General features: G+C 41.5%; 1 protein-coding gene across 1 annotated transcript in view; it reads left to right on the top strand.

The window, feature by feature from the left end:
• Positions 1–926: 926 nt before the first annotated feature.
• The window catches only part of LCP1 (lymphocyte cytosolic protein 1), a 58,119-nt gene continuing 42,765 nt past the window's right edge, over positions 927–16,280 (top strand). The window contains exons 1-2 of the mRNA XM_012782711.3: positions 927–1,533; positions 3,230–3,342. The gene's annotated coding sequence lies outside the window, so the exon portion shown is untranslated. The remainder of the gene's footprint in view (positions 1,534–3,229; positions 3,343–16,280) is intronic.

Genomic DNA, 16,280 nt, shown 5'->3' with positions numbered 1-16,280 from the left:
TCTGTCCCTTTGTACTAATCTTCTAAGTGCATGAAGGGCAGCTGGGGAGAGGATAGGAGATTAAAGGTGCTAGAAAAACATGAGATAATGATGGAGCCAGGTATCTCGGTGTAGAGGTAATATTAAGATTGTATTGAGTAACTATTAACCTTGGGAAGAAGGAAGAAAACCTCCTTTAAGACGGAAAGAGAGGAGGAAAAGATGGATCTTGTCGGAGTAGAGGGGCTATAGAAGGAAGCTCACACCAGATGACTTGGGTTGTTGCAGCCAATAAGGGGCAGCGGAGGACTCTTGGGCCAGGAAAAAGTGCAGGAAGGGGGTGGGAGGCTGAGGCAAGAGGAAAGAGTTTGGATTAGGATAAACGCCGAGGCCTTTGGGGTCTGTGATCTCTTTCAGAATATGATGGATAACATGATGGACCCTTTTCCTATAAAAAAATCCGTACACACAAAATTACACACACAGTCTTAGGGCCTATGGACCCCAAGTCGAGAATCCTTGCTGTCAGGAATTAACGAAATTGAATAAAAGTATTTCTGAGAAGTAATTTGAAGTCAAGCAGCTCGAATTTATAGCACTCCAGGTCTGTGCTTCTGTGACTTTCCTCAGCAGCAGTGAGGGGCCGAGAGTAGTAGGTGATCTGGTGACAGGGACGGAGGCTGGGGACTTCAGAGAGGCCAGGGCGGGGTGAAGTCCCAGAGGGCGGTGGGGCCAGAGGAAAGGTAAAGCCCAGGCCAGGGAAGGAGAGACAGAGGTGGCAGCAGAGGCCCGTGAGGGTGGGCAGGAAGGACCCACTCCAGAGGGGCGCATTATCTGTAGTAAACATAAAAACAGTAATAAAGGCCACGGTCCGTTTTGTGTTTATTTTTATGATGCACAAGCAATTCTAAACACTGACCGCGATAAAATAACTCTGCTCTGAAAAAGCCTTGGTCTAAGACCTAAACAAATGCCTGCACCTGGGTAGACTTACACCACAGAGATGCAGAGAGAGAGATTAAGGATAAGGGAGCAGGGCAGGGCTTGAAACGGTGAGCCCCAGGATGTGGCTGAGGGGGTGGCAGGTGCCCGGCGTGGAGTCAGAGGTGAGCAGGTGCTGGGGCAGAAGAGCACTCCATCAACCACAAGGTTGTAAGCACCACCCAAGTCAGTGGCTTTCATCTTCTGCAATCTAGACATTGTCTGAAATCCAAAATCTTTTTTTTTGTTGTTTACTTGAACCAACTGCTAGATATAACTATGCATGTTTCATGTCTTCAAATATCAACTCTGCGTCTGCTTTGATATCACACAGCCTTTTCATCCCTCTGTGACAGATGGCATTTATTGTCTTACATGTTTTCCTCCCTCCAAACCTTTGTACTCCTTGAGCATTGATTGTGTCTCATTATTTCTGAATTGCCAGTTCAGACAGGCGCGCAACTTTTAGTGAACCAATGCATAAATAAATTTTGCTCTTTTTTCGTAGATTCCTGTGGTCTCAGATGACCAGGCACCAACAGATACAGAATGCTGCTGCATTCCTCCTCCCAGGTAAATGAAATGAACATCTGTTCCCTTTTGTGAAGCATCACTGTTGGACCTTCGTGCCATCCTGAAGCCACAAGGATGCGGGACTAGGTTAGGGAGATCTACAGTCATTGCCCACATCATCTGTAAGACCATCAGGACCTTATCTCTGGAGTCTCAGGACTCCTAAATGATGACTGTTTCCACCCACAGGGAAACCACCAGCATTTCACTGCTCTGTAGTGAAGCAGTACTGTAACAGTGACACATGGATGATCGTCTGCTGTCCTGAAAGGATTTAGGTGCTTCTTGAAATCTCTCTGCAACTTATTAACTGGAAGTAATTATGCAAAGGAGGGGGGGGTCCCATCACCCCACCAGTGTTCTCTGGGGAGTAGCAAGAGGGCTGCTAGCTCTCTGTGGGGCAAACCATGTCCATAGTGGACTCAATCTCCACCACCTCTTCCCATTCTTCTGCCCACCCTCTTCCCCAAGAAGGCTCCTGTGGGCTTCTGACAAAGTCACCACACTACTGGCTACTGGAGTAGATTAACTAGAACAGTTCCGTTTAACATTTGAGGTCAGAGGAGGGACTTTCTAGAGGAGAAATCAAAGAAGCAAAAGAAGTATAAGGGCAACACCCCTCCCCACCCCCAACCGGTTAGATACTGTGATCTCCTGACAGATCTGCGGCCCCAGTGAAGAAGGGTGCATGTAGACTCTAGATCATGAGACATCTTCAACTCACCATCTGACCTGGGAGCACAGCTGTGTAGCTTCATTCCCTAACAGCAGAATTACTGCTGGAGCCACGAAGTCTCCAGGCAATGTGTGGACTTGCTTAATATTTGTCGACATACCTCAGGGTGCTGCTACCCCATCTTCACAACCATTATGAGCACCTGAGGATATTCCATTTGGACATAGGAATTTGCCCTCAAGCATCTGGAGTTTGGCTATAGAATCCAGTTTTTTTCTCTCCCCCTGGTAATTTTATAAAATGTGCATTCAAAAAAAAAAAAAATCTCATCTGCATGAAGGCATTAGGCTGCCCATTGAACTCAGCAGCTGCCTGTGTTGTCCACTGTTGCTCTTTGTAGGAACCCTCTAAATAATTGAGATCTTCAATTGGGTTAAAGAGATCGTTAGCACATAGGTGTTCTATAAATAAAAGGATGACTAAATAATATACTAACCTTCCTTGTCTTGCCCTTCTCTTAAAGAGATCACTTTGTTTTGTTAGCACCAATAAGATCATTGTTGGAGGACTCCAGCGAGATCTGGCTTCTGCTGAGGCAGGGCGTTCCCAAGGAAGTCCCTTTTTGCTTGTTTCAGGTGGACTGCCAACCTTTTTTCTTGGCTCTTTCACTCAAAATGAACAATTCGTTAATCTTTGCTGGAAGAAGGTAGACACCTGGGCTTTGGGGGCGGGCGTCAGGCAAAGAAGTCAAGATAGCAGGCTGACCTGGCCTTGCTATCTGCGATCAGAAAGGTTTCAGTCGCCCCAGGCCTGCTTACGACAACTGGAGGAGAAAGAAAAGGAAGGGGAGAGAGAAAAATGCTTATAAAGAGGAAGTGGTAAGAGGCGTCTGAATTTCACTGTGACCTGTTCTGTCAGGTGATTTTTGGTGGGGAGGGGACATGAAAAAAAAAAGTTAAGTAAAATGTCCTTATAAAGACAAAATCTATTTCTTTCCTGGCTGATGATTTGTCATTCTAGTCACTTCCTGCCTTGTGACCACACACCCGGGCTTGACAAAGCTGTTCTGCAGATCAGAAAGAAGGGGGTTCCTGGGCGCACGCCAGTACTACCAAGGACAGTTTTTCTACAAGGTAAATATTCTTCATGTGTTTTGTTGTTTTTTGAGTGCTTGTGGTGCTGTTTGGCACTGTTTCTGTGGATTGTGGATTTTGCCTCCAGGGGACTAGGGATCGGAGCACCTGTCACCTGAGCCCTGTGTGGGCCCTGTCCCTGCGTAGCTGCCCAGGAGATCTGCCACCTTGTGTGGCCGTCCAGGATGGAGCCCCTTAGCTCTCTGGGTTGGGTTCTTCTCAAGTTGTCCACGGTTCTCATCCCCTCCCACAAATTAAGATTCTTTTTTTTTCTTTTAAACCAGACCCTATTCTGATTTGTTTCTGTTGCTTTATTTCAGGAAGGCTCTGTACTGTGATTTTATTTTCTTTAAGACGTTTTCAGGAAAGTGCATATTGATCATTTAGATTGTGCTGTTCATTGGCCTAATGGGGGTAGTTTAATTTTAGCTCCTGTGGTTCTGTTTTTCTACAAAAAAAAAACGTCTTTACAGTACTTTGGTAGATATATTAACATCTTGAGTCATGCTTCTGAATATGATACTGGTTAGTTGAGTGATTTGGGGCGCCAAGGGTTTTTAATGGGTGTGCTTAATAACCACACGGAATTAGAGGTCTCTCTTCTCCATTTAGTCTCTAAAAATAAACGCAATTTGTGTTGCTTAATTGTACTGTTTTTGTGGGGTTGTCTGAATTATTTGTTACACTTATGAGCATACAAATGAATATTCAGTTAAATTCTGGGAGAAAGGCCTCTGTCTACAATGTAAATTTTTATAAAGTTGATATGGGATACTTAGTTCAGAAACTTTGCCCAAACATAGAGACTTCGGATGGTATAGTATCAGCGTTTATTATAACACTGTCATACAGAACTAAGCGCCACTGACAGGTAATAAATAGAGAAGCCATTAAGACTGGAAATGGACACATTAATCAGGAGACTTATCAAAACCTAATTTTTCTTAATCCAGTATAGTACCTTGCTTTCTAAAATTACTCCCTTCGGACAACTTTTAAAAAAATTGTCAGTAAACAAATAAAGATGGCTTATGCATACACATCTTGATTTTGATTTTGCATAAATTTATCATAATTGGTTTCTATGAAGTGTAATTGTTTAAAGAACATCTGTGCAAGCAAATTTGAATGGAGTTAATCATTTACCTTTAAATGTGAATTTCTGGAAGTTGCAAAATGTGACCATCAATATTACTTTGCATATCTCCACCTGAATAGTTTTAAACTAGCAAAAATGTGAAATCAAAGGAGGAGGAGCTTAAACCCCAGAAAAGAACAGATTAGGCTGTGTCTTATTTCAAGTAAAAATATTAATAATAATAAAAGAAGTTAGAATGTGAAGGAATGTCAGTATTTTCCTTACATTTGGAAAGGAATAAAAAGGAATAAGAAAAAGTTAATTCAAAGTAGAAAAAAGTTTCATTTGAAATCAAGTTTAGGTTGCTAAAGCATCAACCAGATATGTTATAAAGTGTCTGTTCTTCTTCATTCTAATTCATACCCAGGTGCATCGGGGAAGAATATTCTGGGTCTTGCCCCTTGAACAAGCACTGCTATAGTGGGATGGAGTTGTGCTTAGTAGGGCATTCATTATCAATCCTAGAGATGCCTTTTCTTTGGAGCATTTTAAATTTTGTCTCTTTTGTAAAGGATGCCTTAAAACGATTGGTAATTTGGAAAACAGCTTCAGCATCTTAGCTTCATTTTATGATTCTATCGCTGAACCCTTTCCAGAAGGGAAGACTAACAAGTAAAATCTCATTCAAATGTATCCATTTAATTTACAGAGGACAGGAAATGTAGTAAGAATGCTTACTGTTTCTAAGCACTTAGTGTGTGCTGCCACTCTTCCTACATTACCTCGATTAATCCATCCTCTCAACTACCTTTCGAGATAATAAGTGGGCTTAGGTCATTACAGGAGCTGGCCCAAGGTCACTGGCAGACCCACTGGGGTCCGGGCCGTAGGTGGCCGGGATTTCAGGCTCTTTGCTACCGGTGTCTGTTACCAGATCTGTTCACACTAGCATACTCTCCCCAGATGTAGGTGATGATGGCTTTTATTACTGAAGCTGGCTGAAGAGATCTGGGCACTGACAGTTTTAACAGAGAGAGTGAGAGACAGAAACAGAAAGAGAAGAAAGAAATTCGTCATAAATCCAGAAACATTTTTATTTTTATAAGTAAAGGAGATCATTGCAGGCTTCGTGTAATAATAAAATGAAGTATTTTCTTTTAATTAATGCACAACTTTACTCAAGAACTGTGTGCCTGCACAAACTTGCTCCAACCCACTTCCCCAACCTTATTTCTTGTCACTTCCTTCTGCTCAACCTCTCCCCGCCCCGCTCATTGCTAACCCACATTCTGGCTGCACCAGACCACAAGCCTCCAGAAAGTTCCATTCTCTTTCACGGAGTTTCACTGCAACTGCTTCTTTAATTGCTTTCTTCTTTATTTGTAAAATTTCTGGTCATTTTTAAAGGCTTACTTCAAGAAACATGCCCTTTCTGAGGCCTTGACTCCTTGTCGCTAGCCTTGCTTAAATGCTTTGATCTTAGAGTAAGTCTAGCATTGATCATACTGCTTTAGTTTCAAGTCCTTATTGGCTGATAGACCTGAGCTCCTTCTCTCTCTCTCCTGGCACATAGCTGATGCTAATGATAGTTTTTGAATTGAAATTTTGTCACAAGTATTTTTTCTTTAGCTCCTTATATATGCATAGATGTCCTTGATTGCACTTACTAACTTAATACGTATTGAGTTCCCACATTTATTGCTAAGAAGGAAGATACAACAATAATGTAATATTTTGCATCATACCATGTTTCATCTTTGCCAAACTCCTTTCTTCATTTTAGCCTCAAAGTACTGTATAGATATTAACCTCAAGGAATTTAAGAAATTGTGCAATGACTTCTAACAAACAGGCAAAATTATAACCTTATTATTTTACTCTAAATACATTCACTGGGCCAAAACTTAGCTATTCTTACCAAAATTGTGTACCCAATAATGGGCTTCTTTGATGACAAAGAGCACAAAAACAGATATCAATAACTTTTACTTAGTCACTTTGGATCGTTCTCAGAAAATTCTCAAATCAACATCTCCTTGTTACCTAAAGAGTACAGGCCCTGCTGTGTATACAGGAGAGATGGCAAGCAAAGTTTGAAATCAGATTAGGTATAATAAAATTAAGAAATTTGCTTATAAGATTATAATTATGAAGAATCAAAAATTTATAAGGTGAGATTATAAAGGCATTGGACTTTAAGACTTATAGTAGATTTTATAGCAGAATGACATTTAGATTACTGTAATTTTCTTTCTAGTGTGTTTTCTTAATCTGCTAGTTTCCCAATTTACAGATTTCAAATGAAATGAAATTCCACTTGTATATGGAACACTGCAGAAATAAAAATTAGAATTAGAGCTCATCAAAATATAAAACTAATCAATGGCAGCCAATCTGAAGAGTTGCAAGTGTCCCTATTTTGCCAGATGGAAATGCACTTCTTAAATCAAACGTGTTGCTGTTTCACAGTGATTTCATTTTGAAGTTATCTCCTGATAGGATGTTTGTCTCCGATGGGCATCTCCCCACAGCTGCTGTGGCTGCAGTGCTCCCCAGATGGCATCTCCCTGTTGTGTCCCTCAGTCCCCTTCTGATTCAACTTCCTGTCTTTTACTATTGACAGTTCCCCTTGTTTTGGTTTGTCAATTTCAAGTATTACACCAGTCTTCTCAGCAATTGCATAATCGCTCCATCTTGTAAGATAGTGCATGGGAAGGGGACGGGGGAAGTTCAATTTATTACTCTAGTAATAACAGCTAATATCACATACTACCTACTTTGAATTGGGTATTTTTCTAAGTGCTTTCACCTTATTAAAGCATTTGGTCATCACAATAGTCCTGTGAAGTAGTGACCAGTGTCATCTTCATATTTGAGGATGAGCTCATTCATTCACATATTTTATTTAATTTTCTACAGTTGGATCAATTTTGTATTAGCTATTGAATCGCAGGGCAACCTCTTGGAATAAACAGGCAGCAAGTCATGAGGCTTATTTGTACCTAAGCCCTTAAGCTGAGCTCAAATAATCATAATTTCCTCCAAATAAATGCACCCATATTATAACTGCTTTTATTAAACAGACAATTCTGTGTCGCCATCATCATCATCATCATCATTACTCATTCAGGCCCCCTATACACTTGACTGAGTAGTTGTAGTTGACTTTTACCAACTTAACAGGCCTCTGCATGGGTCACCACACATGATCTCCACCCTCAAAAGCTTTCAAGGTTCTTAGTCTTAGAAGATGAGAATAATTTTAGTTAAGTGGCACCCACATTTTCTAGCCTGTTGTGACTGAGATAGACAGGAATAAATTAAACAATTTAGTATTCATACCCAAGCACACAAATCTATGATTGCACAGAATTGGCCAAATACAGGTGTCTTAAACACCAAGAAAGAATGAAAGATTATTTTAATGGTGAGTGGGGGAATAGAGGTAAAAGTGACCCACTTACTGAGTTTAAGTAAGTTTTGCTCAACTTCACAGCCATGGCTGTGTCAGCCCCACTTACAAGTTACGGGAGGCTGTTTCTCAAATATGGTCAGTTGTTTTTTCTGGCGGAAGGAAAAGCTGAGATGTTAAATTGAGGAACTAGCAAAGCCACAGTTCTGTGGTTGCAGCATTGATTCTTGTTTTAGTTCAGCATCAGTTATAGGATGGGAGAGGCCTCCCTTCCTACCTCTCTTTCCCTCTCTTTCTTCTCTCCCTCTCTTCCTCTCTTTCTTACATGCACACACACTCTCCTTCTTGACTGGCAGAACTAAAGTAGAATAGAGATTATGTTCTCCACAGCAGAAAAGCCAAGACACCAAATTCAGCAGGCGGATTAATTATGCATGTGAATTGCAGTCTCCAAGATAATTTGTTTTCCTTATTTCTCTGGTTGCACTTTCAAGAGGGAAGTGAATTAATGGAGTAATTATCTTGCATTGAAATAATACCCTGCATGTTGATCCCTTAGTCCGGTAGTCACTAAAATTTATCCAAATTATGTATCTAAATATATGAAGAGGTACACAAATGTATTTGTATAAAATTTGCATATTTTGCCTATTCATCATTCCTCAGGCAAAATTTAGAATTAGAAGTGCATCTTTGCTAACCTCAGGTGTAACTTTTTTTAAATTAGAAAAAACCTTTTTATTAATATAATAGCTCATGAGATAGTAATAGATGTGAGTACATAGGTTCTGTTCTGAAAATGTTTTCTAAATTTTTATTTTTGTAATGACACATAATACATGTACATATTTATGGATATATAGTGATGTTTTGATACATATAATATATAGTGATCATCTGATCAGGGATATTGGCATATCCATCATCTCAAACATTTATCATTTCTTTGTGTTGGAAACATGCAATATCCTCCTTCTAGCTATTTGAAACTATATATTATTAACTATGGTCATCCTCTTGTGGTATAGAACATAATAACCTATTCCTCCTATCTAGCTGTAATTTTGTATCCTTTAATAAATCTTTCCCTATCCCCACTGTCCCCCTACCTGTCCCAGCTTCTAATAATCTCATCTACACCTTAAAGTGTAGGTCCTTTGTACCTCCTTGATGTGATCGGCTCATATTGCCTTCACCAGGAAGGCCAGCTCGAAGGAAGAAGGGTGGGACAGAAGTTCCTTATGGAGAAAGCTGGGTCATAGGTCCAGAGTGAAATAAGGGGGGAAAGAAGACCACGCAGGCAGCTTTGCATTGTAGAGCACCCTTTCCTCACCTTAAAAACGTGAATTGATCTGGGAGGCCGAGGCAGGAGCATTGCTCGAGGTCAGGAGTTCAAAACAAGCCTGAGCAAGAGCGAGACCCCGTCTCTACTATAAATAGAAAGAAATCAATTGACCAACTAATATATATAGAAAAAATTAGCAGAGCATGGTGGCGCATGCCTGTAGTCCCAGCTACTCGGGAGGCTGAGGCAGGAGGATTGCTTGAGCCCAGGAGTTTGAGGTTGCTGTGAGCTAGGCTGACGCCACGGCACTCACTCTAGCCTGGGCAACAAAGCGAGACTCTGTCTCAAAAAAAACCAAAAAAACAAACAAACAAAAAAAACATGAATTGAACTTCCCCCACCATTTCCAGTGCTTTATAAATGTTTTTAAAGTTTCTCTTTTGGAAAGATGGAATATGGAGGGCACCTCAGAGGACCATTTTGGATTCTTCCCTTCCTTCATTGTCTTCCATATCGAGATTTTCATCAAAATATCTCTAATTCTGTTTCTCTTCTGTGAGCACTGAGAATGACAGTCACCGTACCCATCTCTCTGGTGATGATCACACGGTTTTTCCCCTCACCCACCCTACTGTTCATTGCACTCTCAGCACCTCAGTTCTTCCTCCAGTATCATTTGTGTAATGTCAGCTCTTGAAAGCCGAGTGTCTGCAGTTCCTGTGCATCCAAGAGGCAGATGTGCTATAAAGAAAGGGGAGGGGATGTAGAGACAGATTTGGATTCACATTCTAGCCTCTTACTAAACACATGCTCATGCTGGGCACGTCTCTGCAGCCTCTCGAAGGTCAGTGGCCTCATCTATAGAATCAGGCAAGTCCCACCTACTCACTTGGGGTGTTCTGGTTTCCAATGGAGTCGGTCTCTATGCATATCTCCTACACCAGTATCACCGCTGGCTTACTGAGCCCGTGCTATTTGCTAGACATCACACCAAGCGCTTGAAATATAGTTGCTTTTTTATTTCCACAAATAGCTACATAAAGTTGATGTTATTATCTCCTTATGACAGATAACCGAACTGGTGTTCAGGGAGGGTTAAGTGAGTTGTCTAAGGTCACGGAACCACTAACAGTCAGAGTCAAGATTCACACTTTGCCTCACTCCCATTTTATATCAGCAGTTTCTAAAGGCGTGAACTGCATCTGTCTAAACTGCATTGTGTCCTCTAACATGATCCCCTAGTTGCTTCTTGATAATATGTCTAAATGTTCCTTTTGGTGATTCAGTAATTACTGAATGACTATTCTTATTTTCTGCATTTTTCTATCAGGAAGAGATCCCAACTCTACTTTTGATGGGTCAAAGACGTGTTTGAAAAACAGATAAATAAATGCTTGGGGAATTTATGTTACAAAGTCCTTAAAATAACAGCTAGGAAGGTATTTAGCCACTTAAAAATTTGATAAAAGAAACGTTATAGCATATCCCATTGTAAGTTGGTATTAGTAAATATTTGCCAGGCAAACTGTAACTTTCAAAAATAGTGAAGATAAGTATAGCCCATGAAATTAATGCAAATTTCCTTCTTCAATTTATCAGTAACTTCTCATTTTGTTTTTTTCTGAAAATGAGCTTGTCATTAGAGATTCTAAAAGAACAGTTCCAAGGAGCCTATTGAAAATGAGATTACATTATTAAAAATAAATAGAAGTGTCTGTTGCCATTGCTAATATACAGATGTCTGCTGCACATTGTCTCACTGTTTTTCAGCTCAATCTACAATGGCAAAAATGCCTAGAGAATTAGAGAGTGGAAGAGCAGATAGAAGCAGGGTGGAGGCTAATAGAATCAGAGACTTGGTGCACCTGAGAGGGAGGAGACATTGCCAGTGGTCCTCATCACAGATGCCCAGAGATCTCTTTTCTTTTCATGACTCATAGTGGATGTGGTTGGGCTTTTCTTAAGATTGCTGTACATTTTCCACTCTGGCCACACTTCCTCAACTGTTAGAAAGGTACTTTCCACTGTCAGTGTCTCAGCCAAGGCAAAGCCCAGAGCTCTTGACCACTCCCGATCAGCTAATACCATGCTGCGGGCCTCTGTTAGTACCATCTACTGGTTCTGCAGTACCTGTGCGAGCTATGGCTTCCCTAACTCTGGATGAGAAGTGTGGTGCAAGAGCTAAAAACAAGCCAGGCTGAGAACATGAAGAGCTGGAGCATGGTGTGAAATCTACATTTACTCCTACGCAAAAACACATACAGGCAATTAAGTGAGGCTTTTAGATGGTGACTCTATATGGTATTTCATACAATTTATAGTAGAAATTGGGTTTATCCCCCAAGATAATGTTATAAAAGTTCTAGTTCTTTTACATTTTCTTTTAACTTTCTTCTTCTTTCCTTTCCTTTTCTTTCCTTCCTTCCTTCTTCCCTGCCTCCCTCCCTACCTTCCTCCCTCCCTCCTTTCCTTTCTTCCTCCCTTCCTTCGCCAGACATTGTTGTATACCTTTTAAACACTTTGTCTCACTTAATCCTAACACAACCCCGTGAAGTGAGCACTGTGGTTGCATTATTAACATTCCCTCTTTACATATGAAGAAATTGAGGCTTAGAAAATTTAAGTAAAGACACACAGCAAGAAGTATTTAAGTCATAAAACCCAGCATCTTTTCACCATACCATGTTTCTGCTTATCATTTTTTAAAAATATATAATGATCCTAATTTTGTAAAGGAAGATGGGATCATTAGCCTTTGGTTTGCAGGATGCCTGAAATGCCTTTACATGGGCTTAGACTAGGAGAGAGACAAGTTGTGTCCTCACATGGGTAGATCTAACATACTATATATCCCAGATCCATGTATCTAAGACATAAGCATGTTTCATGGACTACACATCTCAAGGTGTTTTTTTTGTTTGTTTGTTTTTTACCTTTAGGTTCTTTTTTTTTTTTAAAGGTTGGTTAAGTGAAGCAGTGGGAACCTTTAGTTTCTTAAAATGCTAATCTACTTGTGTTTTTCCCATACTTTGGCTAAACCAAACTAAGTTTTTCAGGGTTCTACTTCTCTTTTCAGATCAGTCATTGACTCACTTTGAGACTTGGAGGAGTGACTTCACTCTCCGGGGCCCCATTTTCCCATTTCTAACATGCCCAGTTCCCTCCTCTCTTTGCAGTATTTTCTAAATAGGGGACAGTGATAGAAGGAGAAAGCTATCTACATACAAACACGCCAAAAAGGGCTTCTAGGCAGAATCATTTTGTTGTTTACATTGATATTACCTGTGATGAGTTGAGTAAGCATTGTGCCTGAAGGTAGCAAGAAATACAGCCTAGATCGAGGTTTTCCCTGTAGAAACAAGAGCTAGTGAGGAAGAGAACCACAGTCGTCCCTCCCCAGCCTGTTCTCCTGGAGGTCTGCTTCCCATGTCCCAGGCATCAGCCACACCAAAACTGAGACAGCTGCCTCTGTATGCTTTTGCTCATCTCTTCACTTTGCAGGGCTATTTTCTCAGCCTGGGTTGCCTTTTTTTATTTTGTCTATTTGGAAAACTCCTGCTGGTTCCCTAAGACTTAGCTCAGTGGCCAATATCACGTTTGCTGGAAAGCCTCCCTTTCCTTTCCCAGGCAGAGGTAAGTACAGTTGTCCCTAGGTATCCACAGAGCACTGGTCAGATACTAAAATCCGCACATAGTCAAGTCCTGCAGTCAGCTCTGTGGAACTGCAAATGAAAAGTCAGCCCGCTGTATCTACAGATTTTGCATCCTAAGAATACTGCTTTTTCCATCCGTGTTTGGTTGTAGATGCCAAACCCACAGATAGGGAGGGCCTATCTATGTTTATTGGAAAAAATCTGCTAAAAGTGGTCCTGCACAGTTCATACTTGTGTTGTTCAGGGGTCAACTGTACTTCCTTCTTGGTGGCCCCATGGCACCATGATAATAATACCTTTCAAGTGTTCATGTTAGTGTAGTCTTTCATTTGCATGACTGTTTTCCTTCACTAAACTGTGCTGTGCAGCCAACAAAAGCAACGATTCTTCCTTGTTCGTCTTTGCACCTCTAGTACCTAGGGCAAGGCAAGTGCTTTATTAAATGTGAGTAGATGACCGAGCTGTGGAGGCTACTAGTGGAGGGGACCCCAGAGGCGAGGGGACACAGGCAGGAAAGGTCAAGACTGGTGGTGTTCTTGCTCTTCTTAACACTTCCTTTGAGATGTTGAGGAACTGAAGAGAAGAGACATGTAGAACTTCCTGAAAGAGCCCAGGAAGGGCCCCAGTCCTAAGCAAAAACTTACAGAAGTATGTGTATTCCTAAATCAACATGAGGTCAGAACTTTGACCTTTTGTGGTTTCCTTTTGAGTAACTCCACAAAATTACTTAAAGACAACCTTTAGATACAGGAATCCAATGACCAGAAGTGCTAGGAAAGGCAGGAGGCTTCCTTAGTTCATAGCTGTGAGACCCTGGGCTGATTATTTAAACCTCAGTTTGCTCATCTGTAAAGTGGGAATTATAGTAATACTACCTAGGCTTGTGGTGAGAATTAAATGTGACAATGCATGTAAAACATTTAGCATTGAGTAAATTACTCATTAACACTAACTGCTGTTCTTATTGTCCATCCGGTCTTCTCATTTGTCCTTTAGCTATTAGTCCTTTCTCTGACTCCAAATAGATAGACTGTCTATGCAGAGAACATGAGTTAATAATCTCATGCAAATAAGGAAGAAAACTAAAAACTGGTCTTCAAGTAATCTCCTGCTGGTCTGTTGAAATCTAGGTCAAATGTCACTTCTTCTATGGGACCATCTTTGGCTCTTCAGGGGAGAGCTATTGTTCCCTCTTCCTGAGGATCTAAAAAGTCCCCCTGTATTCTAGTGACTGGTGTCTCTCTCTTCTACCAAACAGGCCAGAGCCACATCTTAATCTTTGTGTTCCCAGCATCTAACATAGGACCTGGCATGTAGTAGGTACTTGGTGTACGTCTATTGAAGGAAGAAATGTACAAATGTGTGAATTTTCTTAGTGGCAGACATTTAGAATTATCAGAGGATGAATTTCATAGTCCTGATGGTGATATGCAAATTGCATACAGGTAAACGTTAGCACCCATTCCTGATTATTTCCCAAGTGCTTCTTGGTGCATGCATTGGTCCATCCCTGGTGGCTTTGCACTCCTGCCAGTCCCTGCTCTGTCTCCATAGTGCCTTCCCTCCCACCTCAGCAAGACTCAGCCTGGAGTCTGACACTAGACTTGAATGGAGACCCGCTGCCAAGCACCAGGGCCAGCCCGCAGGGTTTACAGGAACAGCAGCGCCAAGAAGCCCAGCCCCAGGCTCTGCTATATCAGATGAAAACTCTCTTGCGGCTGGCAGGGTGGGGCCCAGAAGCCAGAGCACCTGCAAGCTCACAGACTGCCTAGAGACAGTTGCTGCTCTTTCGTCCCCATATCAAGTGACCAAAGTAGTTTCTCCAGCAAAGCGATTTCATGTAAACTCGAAGCATTTATTTGCCTTGTTCTAGGTGTTCATACCTGTCAGTGAGTGGGATATTCTAAGTATGTGCACAAGAATATTATTGTTAAACTCCTCAAAGATGGTGATAGGAGACTTTTCAAGCCCTGTCTACCACTAGTTTATGGGTTGGTTTGTTCACATACACAACTCATTTACTGAATACCTTGGATGTGCCGGACATGAGGCAGTGCAGTGAGCTCCGAATCCGCTGGGAGAGAAGGATCTGGAAGCAGGGACCACAGAGGAGGAAGGGCTCCCTGATTCCCACCCAAGTGCCAGAACAGAATGCCTGAAACCATGATGATAGTTGTTGTAGGTCTGAGGGTGTCATTTTGGTATTCATCCATGAATTTGGCCATCTTGTCTTTTGAAAATTTCGTCTCATGGTGAGTTGTTTTAATTTGGCTTGTTTGTTAGTTGCTAAGGAAAATCAGAGGGCCTTAATACAAAGTCAAGAATCAATGGTGCAGCTGGGTGCAGTGGTCTACACCTATAGTCCCAGCTACTAGAGAGGCTGAGGCAGGAGGACTGTTTGAGCCCAGGAGTTCTAGGCTGTCGTGTGCTATGCTGATGTCTACACTTAGGGTGTCCACACTCAGTTCAGCATCAATGTGGTGATCACCAGGTTGCCTAAGGAGGGATAAACCCACCCAGGTCAGAAACAGAGCAGGTCAAAACTCTCGTGCTGCTCAGTGTTGAGATCGAGCCTGTGAACAGACAGTGTACTCCAATCTGGGCAACATAGCAAGACACCATCACTTTAAGAGAGGAAAAAAAAGAATCAATGTATAGATGAATGCAGGGAGCAGGGTGACCTAGAAGTGGCAGTGTACACAGTATCTGTACATGATTTTGCACATGTTACTTGCAGCCTAGACCTGGACCGTGCCTTTGCCATACTTAGATTAAGTTCCCCTTCATGTGAAGGAAACATACATGAAATGATACTCATAAGAGATTTGAAATCATGGAGGCATTATACTTACTGTATGTGGAAAAGGTCTTGCTTAAAGAGCAGAGTTCCATCTTAGGCTTTAACACTTTTATAGAGGAAAGAGGAGAAATCAGGAGGCCCGGACTCTGGTCCTGTCACTCCCCCAATGAGCTCGGTAATGTTGGGCATGTCCTTTAACTTGAGTGTCATCTCATACCACTATGACAGAAGAGTGGCAGGTAGATCATCTCTAAGTTCCCTCCTCTTCTCATTCAATGGTTATCATTCTTACGTTCACATTTAAGGAAGTTGGCATTGACCCAGAAGATAGCAAAAAAAACTATTGAAGATTTGGGAAATCAACCCTAACAAAAGCAGGTTAAAAGAATAAAAACAGACCCGATGGCAGTCACTAAGGCACCTGATGGAATTTTTATGAATTGAACAGCCCTTGTAATTCCCCCAGAGAGTAGCCCAAGAAAGAAGGAGGTTTAATCGTATCAGAAAAGATTTAGGTTACAAGGCAGGGATATGAGACACCAGAGAGGTTGTAGGCTTTCCTTATTTGGGCATTTTTGAGAAAATAGTAGACGACTCTCTTTCTGGGACAGTTTGTGTATCACCTTGCCTAGAAACTAGGAGTGAACTGGATCAGCATGTCTTAAGCCATGTGTGGTGACATCTCATAAAACAGGTTTCACGTGCTGTTC

The sequence above is a fragment of the Microcebus murinus genome, chromosome 13, assembly GCF_040939455.1.
Source record: "Microcebus murinus isolate Inina chromosome 13, M.murinus_Inina_mat1.0, whole genome shotgun sequence".
Classification (NCBI taxonomy): domain Eukaryota; kingdom Metazoa; phylum Chordata; class Mammalia; order Primates; family Cheirogaleidae; genus Microcebus; species Microcebus murinus.
Note: the sequence above shows the minus strand (reverse complement) of the source record. Positions and strands in the feature narration are given on the sequence as shown.